Source organism: Cherax quadricarinatus, chromosome 98 (assembly GCF_038502225.1).
Source record: "Cherax quadricarinatus isolate ZL_2023a chromosome 98, ASM3850222v1, whole genome shotgun sequence".
NCBI classification, from domain to species: domain Eukaryota; kingdom Metazoa; phylum Arthropoda; class Malacostraca; order Decapoda; family Parastacidae; genus Cherax; species Cherax quadricarinatus.
Window position 1 is genome coordinate 1110281 of NC_091389.1, and position 17632 is coordinate 1127912.

Consider the following 17632-nt stretch of genomic DNA (forward strand, 5'->3'; position numbering starts at 1 on the left):
ATGCAGCAGCAGAGAGTGAAGCAGCAGCAGAGTGATGCAGCAGCAGAGTGAGGCAGCAGCAGAGTGAGGCAGCAGCAGAGTGAAGCAGCAGCAGAGAGTGAAGCAGCAGCAGAGAGTGAAGCAGCAGCAGAGTGAAGCAGCAGCAGAGAGTGAAGCAGCAGCAGAGAGTGAAGCAGCAGCAGAGAGTGAAGCAGCAGCAGAGAGTGAAGCAGCAGCAGAGTGAGGCAGCAGCAGAGAGTGAAGCAGCAGCAGAGAGTGAAGCAGCAGCAGAGAGTGAAGCAGCAGCAGAGAGTGAAGCAGCAGCAGAGTGAAGCAGCAGCAGAGAGTGAAGCAGCAGCAGAGTGAAGCAGCAGCAGAGTGAAGCAGCAGCAGAGAGTGAGGCAGCAGCAGAGTGAGGCAGCAGCAGCAGAGAGGCAGCAGCAGAGTGAAGCAGCAGCAGAGAGTGTAGCAGCAGCAGCAGAGAGTGAAGCAGCAGCAGAGTGAAGCAGCAGCAGCAGAGTGAAGCAGCAGCAGAGTGAAGCAGCAGCAGAGTGAAGCAGCAGAGAGCAGCAGCAGAGTGAGGCAGCAGCAGAGTGAAGCAGCAGCAGAGTGAAGCAGCAGCAGAGAGTGAAGCAGCAGCAGAGTGAAGCAGCAGCAGAGAGTGAAGCAGCAGCAGAGTGAGGCAGCAGCAGCAGAGTGAAGCAGCAGCAGAGTGAAGCAGCAGCAGAGAGTGAAGCAGCAGCAGAGAGTGAAGCAGCAGCAGAGAGTGAAGCAGCAGCAGAGAGTGAAGCAGCAGCAGAGAGTGAAGCAGCAGCAGAGAGTGAAGCAGCAGCAGAGAGTGAAGCAGCAGCAGAGTGAAGCAGCAGCAGAGAGTGAAGCAGCAGCAGAGTGAAGCAGCAGCAGAGAGTGAAGCAGCAGCAGAGTAGAGTGAGGCAGCAGCAGAGAGTGAAGCAGCAGCAGAGAGTGAAGCAGCAGCAGAGAGTGAAGCAGCAGAGAGTGAAGCAGCAGCAGAGAGTGAAGCAGCAGCAGAGAGTGAAGCAGCAGCAGAGTGAAGCAGCAGCAGAGAGTGAAGCAGCAGCAGAGAGTGAAGCAGCAGCAGAGAGTGAAGCAGCAGCAGAGAGTGAAGCAGCAGCAGAGAGTGAAGCAGCAGCAGAGTGAAGCAGCAGCAGAGAGTGAAGCAGCAGCAGAGAGTGAAGCAGCAGCAGAGAGTGAAGCAGCAGCAGAGTGAAGCAGCAGCAGAGAGTGAAGCAGCAGCAGAGAGTGAAGCAGCAGCAGAGTGAGGCAGCAGCAGAGAGTGAAGCAGCAGCAGAGAGTGAGGCAGCAGCAGAGTGAGGCAGCAGCAGAGTGAGGCAGCAGCAGAGTGAGGCAGCAGAGAGTGAAGCAGCAGCAGAGTGAAGCAGCAGCAGAGTGAGGCAGCAGCAGAGTGAGGCAGCAGCAGCAGCAGAGTGCAGGCAGCAGCAGAGTGAGAGAGTGAAGCAGCAGCAGAGTGAGCAGCAGAGAGTGAGCAGCAGCAGAGTGAAGCAGCAGCAGAGAGTGAAGCAGCAGCAGAGAGTGCAGCAGCAGCAGCAGCAGAGTGAGGCAGCAGCAGAGAGTGAAGCAGCAGCAGAGAGTGAGGCAGCAGCAGAGTGAAGCAGCAGCAGAGAGTGAGGCAGCAGCAGAGTGAGGCAGCAGCAGAGAGTGAAGCAGCAGCAGAGAGTGAGGCAGCAGCAGAGTGAGGCAGCAGCAGAGTGAAGCAGCAGCAGAGAGTGAGGCAGCAGCAGAGAGTGAAGCAGCAGCAGAGAGTGAAGCAGCAGCAGAGTGAAGCAGCAGCAGAGTGAAGCAGCAGCAGAGAGTCAGGCAGAGCAGCAGCAGAGTGAAGCAGCAGCAGCAGCAGAGTGAGCAGCAGCAGCAGCAGCAGAGTGAAGCAGCAGCAGAGTGAGGCAGCAGCAGAGTGAAGCAGCAGCAGAGTGAAGCAGCAGCAGAGTGAGGCAGCAGCAGAGAGTGAAGCAGCAGCAGAGAGTGAAGCAGCAGCAGAGAGTGAGGCAGCAGCAGAGTGAGACAGCAGCAGAGAGTGAGGCAGCAGCAGAGAGTGAAGCAGCAGCAGAGTGAAGCAGCAGCAGAGTGAGGCAGCAGCAGAGAGTGAAGCAGCAGCAGAGAGTGAGGCAGCAGCAGAGTGAAGCAGCAGCAGAGAGTGAAGCAGCAGCAGAGTGAAGCAGCAGCAGAGTGAAGCAGCAGCAGAGTGAAGCAGCAGCAGAGTGAAGCAGCAGCAGAGAGTGAAGCAGCAGCAGAGTGAAGCAGCAGCAGAGTGAAGCAGCAGCAGAGTGAAGCAGCAGCAGAGTGAAGCAGCAGCAGAGTGAAGCAGCAGCAGAGTGAAGCAGCAGCAGAGTGAAGCAGCAGCAGAGTGAAGCAGCAGCAGAGTGAAGCAGCAGCAGAGAGTGAAGCAGCAGCAGAGAGTGAAGCAGCAGCAGAGTGAAGCAGCAGCAGAGTGAAGCAGCAGCAGAGTGAAGCAGCAGCAGAGAGTGAAGCAGCAGCAGAGTGAGGCAGCAGCAGAGTGAGGCAGCAGCAGAGTGAAGCAGCAGCAGAGAGTGAAGCAGCAGCAGAGAGTGAAGCAGCAGCAGAGTGAAGCAGCAGCAGAGTGAAGCAGCAGCAGAGAGTGAAGCAGCAGCAGAGAGTGAAGCAGCAGCAGAGTGAAGCAGCAGCAGCAGCAGAGAGTGAAGCAGCAGCAGAGTGAAGCAGCAGCAGAGAGTGAAGCAGCAGCAGAGTGAAGCAGCAGCAGAGAGTGAGGCAGCAGAAGAGAGTGAGACAGCAGCAGAGTGAGGCAGCAGCAGAGTGAAGCAGCAGCAGAGAGTGAAGCAGCAGCAGAGTGAAGCAGCAGCAGAGTGAAGCAGCAGCAGAGTGAAGCAGCAGCAGAGTGAAGCAGCAGCAGAGTGAGGCAGCAGCAGAGTGAGGCAGCAGCAGAGTGAAGCAGCAGCAGAGTGAAGCAGCAGCAGAGTGAGGCAGCAGCAGAGTGAGGCAGCAGCAGAGTGAAGCAGCAGCAGAGTGAAGCAGCAGCAGAGTGAGGCAGCAGCAGAGTGAGGCAGCAGCAGAGTGAGGCAGCAGCAGAGAGTGAAGCAGCAGCAGAGTGAAGCAGCAGCAGAGTGAGGCAGCAGCAGAGTGAAGCAGCAGAGAGTGAAGCAGCAGCAGAGTGAAGCAGCAGCAGAGTGAGGCAGCAGCAGAGTGAAGCAGCAGCAGAGTGAGGCAGCAGCAGAGTGAAGCAGCAGCAGAGTGAGGCAGCAGCAGAGTGAAGCAGCAGCAGAGTGAGGCAGCAGCAGAGTGAGGCAGCAGCAGAGTGAAGCAGCAGCAGAGTGAAGCAGCAGCAGAGTGAAGCAGCAGCAGAGTGAGGCAGCAGCAGAGAGTGAAGCAGCAGCAGAGTGAGGCAGCAGCAGAGAGTGAAGCAGCAGCAGAGAGTGAAGCAGCAGCAGAGTGAAGCAGCAGCAGAGTGAAGCAGCAGCAGAGAGTGAAGCAGCAGCAGAGTGAAGCAGCAGCAGAGAGTGAAGCAGCAGCAGAGAGTGAAGCAGCAGAGAGTGAAGCAGCAGCAGAGAGTGAAGCAGCAGCAGAGTGAAGCAGCAGCAGAGAGTGAAGCAGCAGCAGAGAGTGAAGCAGCAGCAGAGAGTGAAGCAGCAGCAGAGAGTGAAGCAGCAGCAGAGTGAAGCAGCAGCAGAGAGTGAAGCAGCAGCAGAGTGAAGCAGCAGCAGAGTGAGGCAGCAGCAGAGAGTGAAGCAGCAGCAGAGAGTGAAGCAGCAGCAGCAGAGTGAGGCAGCAGCAGAGAGTGAGCAGCAGCAGCAGAGCAGCAGCAGCAGCAGCAGAGTGAAGCAGCAGCAGAGAGTGAAGCAGCAGCAGAGTGAGGCAGCAGCAGAGTGAAGCAGCAGAGTGAGCAGCAGCAGAGTGAGCAGCAGCAGCAGAGAGTGAGCAGCAGCAGCAGAGAGTGAGCAGCAGCAGCAGCAGCAGAGAGTGAAGCAGCAGCAGAGTGAAGCAGCAGCAGAGAGTGAAGCAGCACCAGAGAGTGAAGCAGCAGCAGCAGAGTGAAGCAGCAGCAGAGTGAAGCAGCAGCAGAGTGAAGCAGCAGCAGAGTGAAGCAGCAGCAGAGAGTGAAGCAGCAGCAGCAGAGTGAAGCAGCAGAGAGTGAAGCAGCAGCAGCAGAGTGAAGCAGCAGAGAGTGAAGCAGCAGCAGAGTGAAGCAGCAGCAGAGAGTGAAGCAGCAGCAGCAGAGTGAAGCAGCAGCAGAGTGAAGCAGCAGCAGAGAGTGAAGCAGCAGCAGAGTGAAGCAGCAGCAGAGTGAGGCAGCAGCAGAGTGAAGCAGCAGCAGAGTGAAGCAGCAGCAGAGTGAAGCAGCAGCAGAGTGAGGCAGCAGCAGAGTGAAGCAGCAGCAGAGTGAAGCAGCAGCAGAGAGTGAAGCAGCAGCAGAGTGAAGCAGCAGCAGAGTGAGGCAGCAGCAGAGAGTGAAGCAGCAGCAGAGTGAAGCAGCAGCAGAGTGAGGCAGCAGCAGAGAGTGAAGCAGCAGCAGAGAGTGAAGCAGCAGCAGAGAGTGAAGCAGCAGCAGAGAGTGAAGCAGCAGCAGAGAGTGAAGCAGCAGCAGAGTGAAGCAGCAGCAGAGAGTGAAGCAGCAGCAGAGTGCAGCAGCAGAGTGAGCAGCAGAGTGAAGCAGCAGCATGAGAGTGAAGCAGCAGCAGAGAGTGAAGCAGCAGCAGAGAGCAGCAGAGTGAAGCAGCAGCAGAGAGTGAAGCAGCAGCAGCAGAGAGTGAAGCAGCAGCAGAGTGAAGCAGCAGCAGAGTGAGGCAGCAGCAGAGTGAAGCAGCAGCAGAGTGAAGCAGCAGCAGAGAGTGAAGCAGCAGCAGAGAGTGAAGCAGCAGCAGAGTGAAGCAGCAGCAGAGAGTGAAGCAGCAGCAGCAGAGTGAAGCAGCAGCAGAGAGTGAAGCAGCAGCAGAGAGTGAAGCAGCAGCAGAGTGAAGCAGCAGCAGAGTGAAGCAGCAGCAGAGAGTGAAGCAGCAGCAGAGAGTGAAGCAGCAGCAGAGAGTGAAGCAGCAGCAGAGTGAAGCAGCAGCAGAGAGTGAAGCAGCAGCAGAGAGTGAAGCAGCAGCAGCAGAGTGAAGCAGCAGCAGAGTGAAGCAGCAGCAGAGTGAAGCAGCAGCAGAGTGAGGCAGCAGCAGAGTGAAGCAGCAGCAGAGTGAAGCAGCAGCAGAGTGAAGCAGCAGCAGAGAGGCAGCAGCAGAGAGTGAAGCAGCAGCAGCAGCAGAGTGAAGCAGCAGCAGAGTGAGGCAGCAGCAGAGTGAGGCAGCAGCAGAGTGAAGCAGCAGCAGAGTGAGGCAGCAGCAGAGTGAGGCAGCAGCAGCAGAGTGAGGCAGCAGCAGAGTGAAGCAGCAGCAGAGTGAGGCAGCAGCAGAGTGAAGCAGCAGCAGAGTGAGGCAGCAGCAGAGTGAAGCAGCAGCAGAGTGAGGCAGCAGCAGAGTGAGGCAGCAGCAGAGAGTGAAGCAGCAGCAGAGTGAGGCAGCAGCAGAGAGTGAAGCAGCAGCAGAGTGAAGCAGCAGCAGAGTGAGGCAGCAGCAGAGTGAGGCAGCAGCAGAGAGTGAAGCAGCAGCAGAGTGAGGCAGCAGCAGAGTGAGGCAGCAGCAGAGTGAAGCAGCAGCAGAGTGAGGCAGCAGCAGAGTGAGGCAGCAGCAGAGTGAGGCAGCAGCAGAGTGAGGCAGCAGCAGAGTGAGGCAGCAGCAGAGTGAGGCAGCAGCAGAGAGTGAGGCAGCAGCAGAGTGAGGCAGCAGCAGAGAGTGAAGCAGCAGCAGAGTGAAGCAGCAGCAGAGTGAAGCAGCAGCAGAGTGAGGCAGCAGCAGAGTGAGGCAGCAGCAGAGTGAGGCAGCAGCAGAGAGTGAAGCAGCAGCAGAGAGTGAAGCAGCAGCAGAGAGTGAAGCAGCAGCAGAGTGAAGCAGCAGCAGAGTGAAGCAGCAGCAGAGAGTGAAGCAGCAGCAGAGAGTGAAGCAGCAGCAGAGTGAGGCAGCAGCAGAGAGTGAAGCAGCAGCAGAGTGAAGCAGCAGCAGAGTGAAGCAGCAGCAGAGAGTGAAGCAGCAGCAGAGTGAGGCAGCAGCAGAGAGTGAAGCAGCAGCAGAGAGTGAAGCAGCAGCAGAGTGAAGCAGCAGCAGAGTGAAGCAGCAGCAGAGAGTGAAGCAGCAGCAGAGTGAAGCAGCAGCAGAGTGAAGCAGCAGCAGAGAGTGAAGCAGCAGCAGAGAGTGAAGCAGCAGCAGAGAGTGAAGCAGCAGCAGCAGCAGAGTGAGGCAGCAGCAGAGTGGGGCAGCAGCAGAGTGAGGCAGCAGCAGAGTGGGGCAGCAGCAGAGTGAGGCAGCAGCAGCGTGAAGCAGCAGAGTGAAGCAGCAGCAGAGTGAAGCAGCAGCAGCAGCAGCAGAGTGAGGCAGCAGCAGAGTGAGGCAGCAGCAGAGAGTGAAGCAGCAGCAGAGTGAGGCAGCAGCAGAGAGTGAAGCAGCAGCAGAGTGAGGCAGCAGCAGAGTGAGGCAGCAGCAGAGAGTGAAGCAGCAGCAGAGAGTGAAGCAGCAGCAGAGTGAAGCAGCAGCAGAGTGAAGCAGCAGCAGAGAGTGAAGCAGCAGCAGAGTGAAGCAGCAGCAGAGAGTGAGGCAGCAGCAGAGTGAGGCAGCAGCAGAGAGTGAGGCAGCAGCAGAGAGTGAAGCAGCAGCAGAGAGTGAAGCAGCAGCAGAGTGAAGCAGCAGCAGAGTGAAGCAGCAGCAGAGAGTGAAGCAGCAGCAGAGTGAAGCAGCAGCAGAGAGTGAAGCAGCAGCAGAGAGTGAAGCAGCAGCAGAGAGTGAAGCAGCAGCAGAGAGTGAAGCAGCAGCAGAGTGAGGCAGCAGCAGAGTGAAGCAGTAGCAGAGTGAAGCAGCAGAGAGTGAGGCAGCAGCAGAGAGTGAAGCAGCAGCAGAGTGAGGCAGCAGCAGAGTGAAGCAGCAGCAGAGTGAGGCAGCAGCAGAGTGAAGCAGCAGCAGAGTGAGGCAGCAGCCAGAGAGTGAAGCAGCAGCAGAGAGTGAGGCAGCAGCAGCAGCAGCAGAGAGTGAAGCAGCAGCAGAGTGAGGCAGCAGCAGAGAGTGAAGCAGCAGAGAGTGAAGCAGCAGCAGAGTGAGGCAGCAGCAGAGTGAGGCAGCAGCAGAGTGAAGCAGCAGCAGAGTGAAGCAGCAGCAGAGAGTGAAGCAGCAGCAGAGTGAAGCAGCAGCAGAGTGAAGCAGCAGCAGAGTGAAGCAGCAGCAGAGAGTGAGGCAGCAGCAGAGTGAAGCAGCAGCAGAGTGAAGCAGCAGCAGAGAGTGAAGCAGCAGCAGAGAGTGAAGCAGCAGCAGAGTGAAGCAGCAGCAGAGAGTGAAGCAGCAGCAGAGAGTGAAGCAGCAGCAGCAGAGCAGTGAGTGAGCAGCAGCAGAGAGTGAAGCAGCAGCAGAGTGAGCAGCAGCAGCAGCAGAGTGAGGCAGCAGCAGAGAGTGAAGCAGCAGCAGAGAGTGAGGCAGCAGCAGCAGCAGAGAGTGAAGCAGCAGCAGAGTGAAGCAGCAGCAGAGTGAAGCAGCAGCAGAGTGAAGCAGCAGCAGAGAGTGAAGCAGCAGCAGAGTGAAGCAGCAGCAGAGAGTGAAGCAGCAGCAGAGTGAAGCAGCAGAGAGTGAAGCAGCAGCAGAGAGTGAGGCAGCAGCAGAGAGTGAGACAGCAGCAGAGAGTGAGACAGCAGCAGAGAGTGAGGCAGCAGCAGAGAGTGAGGCAGCAGCAGAGTGAAGCAGCAGCAGAGTGAGGCAGCAGCAGAGAGTGATGGACAGTATTTACAGATACAAAAAACAAATCATTTGACAGCAAGATACACTTAGAACCACCTTCGATCAGACTTGTTGCTTCACAAGGGTCCCACAAACCATCACAACTCTGTTGGGCTTCCTTCTCATTGACTTTGTTCAGACAAAGAGCTGTCATTTATGTCCTTGTAGTATGACCAAAGGACAGACACTCCATCATGCCCCTTAACATAAACATCTGCTAACCCAGAAAAGGAAGGCATGAGAAGGGACTTTTCACTAGATTTATGAGGCCATGTCCAGAATTCCTCATGAAATAAATTGTCTAGCTTTGGATAAAATTCGTCCAAGGTAAGGTCAACATAGAACATGTTTCTGTTCCTGCAATGGGCTCAGAACTGCATTTACAATTGAAAGCATTGATGCCTAAAACAGCATCTTTCATGAGAACCATTATCCCCTAGACAACTACATACACTTAAATAACCAGTGTAATTTTTGTTTTTCACAAAATCATCAACCATCTGCTGCAGCCTGGTCCATAAGCATTTTCTGTAATATGGCTGGTGTCCCTGTTTATTGTAATATGTACAGTAATAAGGTTAAAAAGCCCCCAGCCCACTTGGCATAGGCTGGGGCCCTTGTCCCTGGGGAACTGGGCTCTTCCTACATGTTCCCTGTATTCCTGGACCTGTGACAGCTGACTTAAAACTTTCCTGGGCATGTACTGGAGAATTAAGGTTATTAAAACTCTGGTGGTTATGAGGCTGAAAAATGCGGCTTAAACTTCTGAAATTTCTTAATCCTACTGGTTTACCTGGAGTTTACCTGGAGAGAGTTTCGGGGGTCAACGCCCCCGCGGCCCGGTCTGTGACCAGGCCTCCTGGTGGATCAGCCCCTGATCAACCAGGCTGTTGCTGCTGGCTGCATGCAAACCAACGTACGAGCCACAGCCCGGCTGATCAGGAACTGACTTTAGGTGCTTGTCCAGTGCCAGCTTGAAGACTGCCAGGGGTCTGTTGGTAATCCCCCTTATGTGTGCTGGGAGGCAGTTGAACAGTCTCGGGCCCCTGACACTTATTGTATGGTCTCTTAACGTGCTAGTGACACCCCTGCTTTTCATTGGGGGGATGGTGCATCGTCTGCCAAGTCTTTTGCTTTCGTAGTGAGTGATTTTCGTGTGCAAGTTCGGTACTAGTCCCTCTAGGATTTTCCAGGTGTATATAATCATGTATCTCTCCCTCCTGCACTCCAGGGAATACAGGTTTAGAAACCTCAAGCGCTCCCAGTAATTGAGGTGTTTTATCTCCGTTATGCGCGCCGTGAAAGTTCTCTGTACATTTTCTAGGTCGGCAATTTCACCTGCCTTGAAAGGTGCTGTTAGAGTGCAGCAATATTCCAGCCTAGATAGAACAAGTGACCTGAAGAGTGTCATCATGGGCTTGGCCTCCCTAGTTTTGAAGGTTCTCATTATCCATCCTGTCATTTTTCTAGCAGATGCGATTGATACAATGTTATGGTCCTTGAAGGTGAGATCCTCCGACATAATCACTCCCAGGTCTTTGACGTTGGTGTTTCGCTCTATTTTGTGGCCAGAATTTGTTTTGTACTCTGATGAAGATTTAATTTCCTCATGTTTACCATATCTGAGTAATTGAAATTTCTCATCGTTGAACTTCATATTGTTTTCTGCAGCCCACTGAAAGATTTGGTTGATGTCCGCCTGGAGCCTTGCAGTGTCTGCAATGGAAGACACTGTCATGCAGATTCGGGTGTCATCTGCAAAGGAAGACACGGTGCTGTGGCTGACATCCTTGTCTATGTTGGATATGAGGATGAGGAACAAGATGGGAGCTAGTACTGTGCCTTGTGGAACAGAGCTTTTCACCGTAGCTGCCTCGGACTTTACTCTGTTGACGACTACTCTCTGTGTTCTGTTAGTGAGGAAATTATAGATCCATCGACCGACTTTTCCTGTTATTCCTTTAGCGCGCATTTTGTGCGCTATTACGCCATGGTCACACTTGTCGAAGGCTTTTGCAAAGTCTGTATATATTACATCTGCATTCTTTTTGTCTTCTAGTGCATTTAGGACCTTGTCGTAGTGATCCAGTAGTTGAGACAGACAGGAGCGACCTGTTCTAAACCCATGTTGCCCTGGGTTGTGTAACTGATGGGTTTCTATATGGGTGGTGATCTTGCTTCTTAGGACCCTTTCAAAGATTTTTATGATATGGGATGTTAGTGCTATTGGTCTGTAGTTCTTTGCTGTTGCTTTACTGCCCCCTTTGTGGAGTGGGGCTATGTCTGTTGTTTTTAGTAACTGAGGGATGACCCCCGTGTCCATGCTCCCTCTCCATAGGATGGAAAAGGCTCGTGATAGGGGCTTCTTGCAGTTCTTGATGAACACAGAGTTCCATGAGTCTGGCCCTGGGGCAGAGTGCATGGGCATGTCATTTATCGCCTGTTCGAAGTCATTTGGCGTCAGGATAACATCGGATAGGCTTGTGTTAATCAAATTTTGTGGCTCTCTCATAAAAAATTCATTTTGATCTTCGACTCTCAGTCTGGTTAGCGGCTTGCTAAAAACTGAGTCATATTGGGACTTGAGTAGCTCACTCATTTCCTTGCTGTCATCTGTGTAGGACCCATCTTGTTTAAGTAGGGGCCCAATACTGGACGTTGTTCTCGATTTTGATTTGGCATAGGAGAAGAAATACTTTGGGTTTCTTTCGATTTCATTTATGGCTTTTAGTTCTTCCCGCGATTCCTGACTCCTAAAGGATTCTTTTAGCTTAAGTTCGATGCTTGCTATTTCTCTGACCAGTGTCTCCCTGCGCATTTCAGATATATTGACCTCTTTTAGCCGCTCTGTTATTCTTTTCCGTCGCCTGTAAAGGGAGCGCCTGTCTCTTTCTATTTTACATCTACTCCTCCTTTTTCTTAGAGGAATAAGCCTTGTGCATACATCGAGTGCCACCGAGTTAATCTGTTCTAGGCATAAGTTTGGGTCTGTGTTGCTTAGTATATCTTCCCAGCTTATATCGGTTAGGACTTGGTTTACTTGGTCCCACTTTATGTTTTTGTTATTGAAGTTGAATTTGGTGAATGCTCCCTCGTGACTAGTCTCATTTTGTCGGTCTGGGGCTCCACGCATACATGTCTGAACCTCAATTATGTTGTGATCTGAGTATATTGTTTTTGATATGGTGACATTTCTTATCAGATCATCATTGTTAGTGAAGATGAGGTCTAGTGTATTCTCCAGTCTAGTAGGCTCTATTATTTGCTGGTTTAAATTGAATTTTGTGCAGAGATTTAAAAGCTCGTGTGAGTGTGAGTTTTCATCAGAGCTGCCTCCTGGTGTTATTACTGCAACAATATTATTTGCTATATTCCTCCATTTTAGGTGCCTTAAGTTGAAATCCCCCAGGAGCAAGATGTTGGGTGCAGGAGCTGGAAGATTTTCCAGACAGTGGTCAATTTTTAACAGCTGTTCCTGGAATTGCTGGGATGTTGCATCCGGAGGCTTGTAGACTACCACAATGACTAGGTTTTGGTTCTCGACCTTTACTGCTAAAACTTCCACTACGTCATTTGAGGCATTAAGCAGTTCTGTGCAAACAAGTGACTCTGCAATGTACAGGCTAACCCCCCCCTTTTGCCTGTTCACTCTGTCACATCTGTATAGGTTGTAACCTGGGATCCATATTTCGTTGTCCAAGTGATCCTTTATGTGGGTCTCAGTGAAAGCCGCGAACATTGCCTTTGCCTCTGCAAGCAGTCCACGGATGAAAGGTATTTTGTTGTTTGTTGCTGGCTTTAGACCCTGTATATTTGCAAAGAAGAATGTTATCGGACTGGAGGTATTGTTGGTACTGGGGGGGGATTTTTTTTCCGGCATTAGTATCTGTATCTGTTGGTTTGGAGTGGAGGCCATCGACTGTGGTTCCACTCCAGGAATGACTGGATTTGGTGTACGATTTCTGCCATTTCCTGCCAGTTTTTTTTCCTTCCTGGCGGTGGAGTGGAGTGGAGTGGGTGGAGAAAACTTACCATTACATTCATTAATAAGTTCTGGGTGGTAACTACTATCAAGTTTTTGGTTAGCTAAAAATCTATCACCCAGCTGTAAAGCATGATTAAAATCATCAAGATCCTTCTCCTCAAGATATACCTTAAGATCAGTAGGAACATTTCTCAAAAGATCCTCTAACAAAATTAGGGAAAGTACACCCTCATAATTGTCTACCATACCTTTTGAACGATACCCCGTGTTTATAAGCGACAACTTCTAACCATATTCCACCAAAAACTGACCTGCCTGAAACTTTAGTCCTCTAAACTTGTGCTGATACCTTTCTGGGAACATCTGATAAGCAAGTAAAACTACCTCCATCAGTTTATTATAACCAGAAAAGTCCCATTCCTCTAGAGAACTAACTGGTTGTAACCCTTTACCAATTAACCGGGTTCGTACTAATGTCACCCATTCCTTGTCCGGCCAATCTTGGGATCTGACCATCCTTTCAAACAACAGGAAAAACTGGTCTGCGTCTTTCTCTAGGAAATTTGGCACAAATTTTATGACTGTCCAAATTAAATGCCTCTACTCTATTTATTGTGGCTTGTTGAGAAGCAAACTGCCTCTCCTTGTTACTTTCTTGAGCCCTAAACATTTCTAACTCTTTTTGTTCCTGGAACTTTCTATGCTCAATCCTTAAGCACTCTTTTTCTTCCCCAATTATGACTAATTTCAACCTTATAATTTCTGCTTACCCTGCATACGTACTACTATATAATATTTAACCCTTAAACTGTCCAAACGTAGATCTACTTTCGCTCGTGTAGCATTCCGAACGTAGATCTACGTTCGATTTTACTTGTCTCCAGCTGACATAAATAGACATACAAAATGGGATATATATATATGCAACAAAATAATGTAGTCTTGAAAGTCTAATCTGTCTGTACTGAAATTCTTTTACAGTTTTATTGAACAATAACTTCAATATTTACCCAGTCAGTTGCTATGTAGAGGAGCCTAGAATGTGTGTAAACCACACCAATTGCTGGCATAAATTCTTTTATTGGCTTTCTCACAGTAATCTAGGAAGTGTCTTGCAATGGCCATCTTGTTTCTCACTTCAGGAGGAGAACTGTGTACATGCAGAAAAAAACATATGCAAACCTTAAACTCAATTTAGTATCACTATCTTTTGGAATTAACTTTGCAAAATATAATTATACTGTACTTAAGTCAGAGGCTGACAAGCATTTAACACTGAACTGGCCTGCTCTACTTTTGTCATGTGCATACCAAACAATAAATTTTAAGAAATCAATGTTACTCATTGAGTTCCATGAAAAAATTTACTAACATAAAAATCATTTCTTTGCAAAGTCATAACATATTTGTGATCAATGTGTGGTTAATGTTATTACACTGTAGCACCATATAGTACAGGCAGGCCCCACTTTACAGCACTTTGCTTTATGACATTTCATAAATGCAGCAGTTTTCAATTATACTAATTCTTTATTTATTCAGATTTCATACAATAAATATATTTACCATTCATTAAAAGCTAAGGACAAAAAGTATTTTAAGGTAAGTATTGTGTGTACTGTACAGCCTCTCCTCACTTAACAACAGAGTTCCGTTACTGAGACCACGTCGTTAAACAAATTCGTCACTAAGTGAGGATCATACTATAATAGTAGTGAGTTTGTGTCAACCATCTTTGATACTGTTTTAATGTCACCTTTGTGCCATTTATAACATATCTGGTATATTTTTAACTGTTTATACAATAGTGTACTGTTACTGAAATAAAAGAATAAGAGGAAATCAGCTCTAATATACATTATTTAGGTATCCACACTGGTCAGATAGCCCATCATAAGTCCGAGGCATTAGTAAATGAGTATGTTGCTAAGTGAGGAGAGAATGTATATGCTTTTTTTTAGACCTAGCTGTATTGTTCACTTAATATATGATATTGTAAACATGTTATCAGGCTTTTATATGCATTTGAAAGTGAAAAACGGCTATGTTTCATTTTTCATCAAATTTGTTTTTACATCATTACCCCGGAAGCTAACCTGCTAAGTGGAGCCCACCATTATATGGAAGTGGGTTGTTTTCATTATATACTGTATAGTTAGAATAACAGTTATTACATTAAGATATAAAAGTTTTACAGAATAACAAATGCAAAATAGCCAAGCAAGCTGTATGTATTGAGAAATGTATAATATCATTCATGGGATTGTGTAAGGCATGACATAATTGTTTATGTTGATTACTGTAGAAAAGTAGCATTTTGTGGGTGTGAACAGTAGTTTCCAGTAAGTACCATAATTATAAAAAATTGAATGAGGTGGCCACCCCTATCAACACCATAATGGTTTCACATTAATAATTTAAAAGAAAGCAAGAGTGCACTGTATATTTGTTCTTTTATATTTTGTATAAAACATTTTCTATAATTCTCAGAACACACTGGACATTATTAAATTTGGGAACATACTTATGACACATTTCAGTATGTTTTTTTACCAATAATAGAGACACCATGTGTCCAGCATAATGTCCTGCTCATAATTACTGCCAATATAGACAGGCAAGGAGGAGGATTACTTTTTATTTTTTATTTATTATCACACCGGCCGATTCCCACCAAGGCAGGGTGGCCCAAAAAAGAAAAACTTTCACCATCATTCACTCCATCACTGTCTTGCCAGAAGGGTGCTTCACACTACAGTTTTTAAACTGCAACATTAACACCCCTCCTTCAGAGTGCAGGCACTGTACTTCCCATCTCCAGGACTCAAGTCCGGCCTGCCGGTTTCCCTGAATCCCTTCATAAATGTTACTTTGCTCACACTCCAACAGCACGTCAAGTATTAAAAACCATTTGTCTCCATTCACTCCTATCAAACACGCTCATGCATGCCTGCTGGAAGTCCAAGCCCCTCGCACACAAAACCTCATTTACCCCCTCCCTCCAACCCTTCCTAGGCCGACCCCTACCCCGCCTTCCTTCCACTACAGACTGATACACTCTTGAAGTCATTCTGTTTCGCTCCATTCTCTCTACATGTCCGAACCACCTCAACAACCCTTCCTCAGCCCTCTGGACAACAGTTTTGGTAATCCCGCACCTCCTCCTAACTTCCAAACTACGAATTCTCTGCATTATATTCACACCACACATTGCCCTCAGACATGACATCTCCACTGCCTCCAGCCTTCTCCTCGCTGCAACATTCATCACCCACGCTTCACACCCATATAAGAGCGTTGGTAAAACTATACTCTCATACATTCCCCTCTTTGCCTCCAAGGACAAAGTTCTTTGTCTCCACAGACTCCTAAGTGCACCACTCACTCTTTTTCCCTCATCAATTCTATGATTCACCTCATCTTTCATAGACCCATCCGCTGACACGTCCACTCCCAAATATCTGAATACGTTCACCTCCTCCATACTCTCTCCCTCCAATCTGATATTCAATCTTTCATCACCTAATCTTTTTGTTATCCTCATAACCTTATGGGTTATGAGGATAACAAAAAGATTAGGTGATGAAAGATTGAATATCAGATTGGAGGGAGAGAGTATGGAGGAGGTGAACGTATTCAGATATTTGGGAGTGGACGTGTCAGCGGATGGGTCTATGAAAGATGAGGTGAATCATAGAGGATTACTTGTATAATTACTTGTATAATATAAATTTATTTGAAAACTCAGAAGAATTAGTTAAATGGTTAATATTAAAAAAATTAAAAAAATTGGAATATCAAAAAAGTGTTCATGATGAATCAATGGATTCTGACTTTTTTGTGTTATCCTAGGTAATGTACGGATATTAGTAATTTTTTCAACAAACCGGCTATATCCCATCAAGACAGGGTGATCTAAAAAGAAAATGAGTTTCTCTATTTAAATTTAGTAATATATACAGGAGAAGGGATTACTAGCCCCTTGCTCATGGCATTTTAGTTGCCTGTTATGACAAGCATGACTTATGCAGGAAGAATTTTGTTCCACCTTCCCATGGAGATATGAGGAAATGAACAAGAACTAGTAAGAAAACATATGAAAACCCAGAGGGTTGTGTATATATATGCCTGTACATGTATGTGTAGTGTGACCCAAGTGTAAGTAGAAGTAGCAAGATGCACCTGAAACCTTGCATGTTTATGAGACAGAAAAAAGACACCAGCAATCCTACCATCATGTAAAACAATTAACGGTTTCCGTTTTACACTTACTTGGCAGGACGGTAGCACCTCCATAGGTGGTTGCTGTCTACCAACCTACTACCACAGGACAGTAGTACCTCCCTGGGTGGTTGCTGTCTACCAACCTACTACCACAGGACAGTAGTACCTCTGTAGGTGGTTGCTGTCTACCAACCTACTACCACAGGACGGTAGTACCTCCCTGGGTGGTTGGTGTCTACCAACCTACTACCACAGGACAGTAGTACCTCCGTAGGTGGTTGGTGTCTACCAACCTACTACCACAGGACAGTAGTACCTCCGTAGGTGGTTGGTGTCTACCAACCTACTACCACAGGACAGTAGTACCTCCCTGGGTGGTTGGTGTCTACCAACCTACTACCACAGGACAGTAGTACCTCCCTGGGTGGTTGGTGTCTACCAACCTACTACCACAGGACAGTAGTACCTCCCTGGGTGGTTGGTGTCTACCAACCTACTACCACAGGACAGTAGTACCTCCCTGGGTGGTTGGTGTCTACCAACCTACTGGAGTTTACCTGGAGAGAGTTCCGGGGGTCAACGCCCCCGCGGCCCAGTCTGAGACCAGGCCTCCTGGTGGATCAGAGCCTGATCAACCAGGCTGTTGCTGCTGGCTGCACGCAAACCAACATACGAGCCACAGCCCGGCTGATCCGGAACTGACTTTAGGTGCTTGTCCAGTGCCAGCTTGAAGACTGCCAGGGGTCTGTTGGTAATCCCCCTTATGTGTGCTGGGAGGCAGTTGAACAGTCTCGGGCCCCTGACACTTATTGTATGGTCTCTTAACGTGCTAGTGACACCCCTGCTTTTCATTGGGGGGATGGTGCATCGTCTGCCAAGTCTTTTGCTTTCGTAGTGGGTGATTTTCGTGTGCAAGTTCGGTACTAGTCCCTCTAGGATTTTCCAGGTGTATATAATCATGTATCTCTCCCTCCTGCGTTCCAGGGAATACAGGTTTAGGAACCTCAAGCGCTCCCAATAATTGAGGTGTTTTATCTCCGTTATGCGCGCCGTGAAAGTTCTCTGTACATTTTCTAGGTCGGCAATTTCACCTGCCTTGAAAGGTGCTGTTAGTGTGCAGCAATATTCCAGCCTAGATAGAACAAGTGACCTGAAGAGTGTCATCATGGGCTTGGCCTCCCTAGTTTTGAAGGTTCTCATTATCCATCCTGTCATTTTTCTAGTAGATGCGATTGATACAATGTTATGGTCCTTGAAGGTGAGATCCTCCGACATGATCACTCCCAGGACTTTGACGTTGGTGTTTCGCTCTATTTTGTGGCCAGAATTTGTTTTGTACTCTGATGAAGATTTAATTTCCTCATGTTTACCATATCTTAGTAATTGAAATTTCTCATCGTTGAACTTCATATTGTTTTCTGCAGCCCACTGAAAGATTTGGTTGATGTCTGCCTGGAGCTTTGCAGTGTCTGCAATGGAAGACACTGTCATGCAGATTCGGGTGTCATCTGCAAAGGAAGACACGGTGCTGTGGCTGACATCCTTGTCTATGTCGGATATAAGGATGAGGAACAAGATGGGAGCGAGTACTGTGCCTTGTGGAACAGAGCTTTTCACCGTAGCTGCCTCGGACTTTACTCTGTTGACG

General features: G+C 48.9%; 1 protein-coding gene across 7 annotated transcripts in view; it reads right to left on the reverse strand.

The window, feature by feature from the left end:
* LOC128702516 (nucleolar transcription factor 1-A) overlaps positions 1-17632 on the reverse strand; it is a 664841-nt gene that overhangs the window by 65903 nt on the left and 581306 nt on the right. For 4 of the 7 annotated variants that reach the window (XM_070105238.1, XM_070105237.1, XM_070105240.1 and 1 more), the window contains one exon: positions 12771-12910. The exons of 1 other annotated variant lie outside the window; for it this stretch is intronic. The gene's annotated coding sequence lies outside the window, so the exon portion shown is untranslated. Of the gene's footprint in view, positions 1-12770; positions 12943-17632 lie in introns of all 7 variants that reach the window. 2 more of the 7 variants (XM_070105242.1, XM_070105239.1) reach the window with 2 other exon arrangements.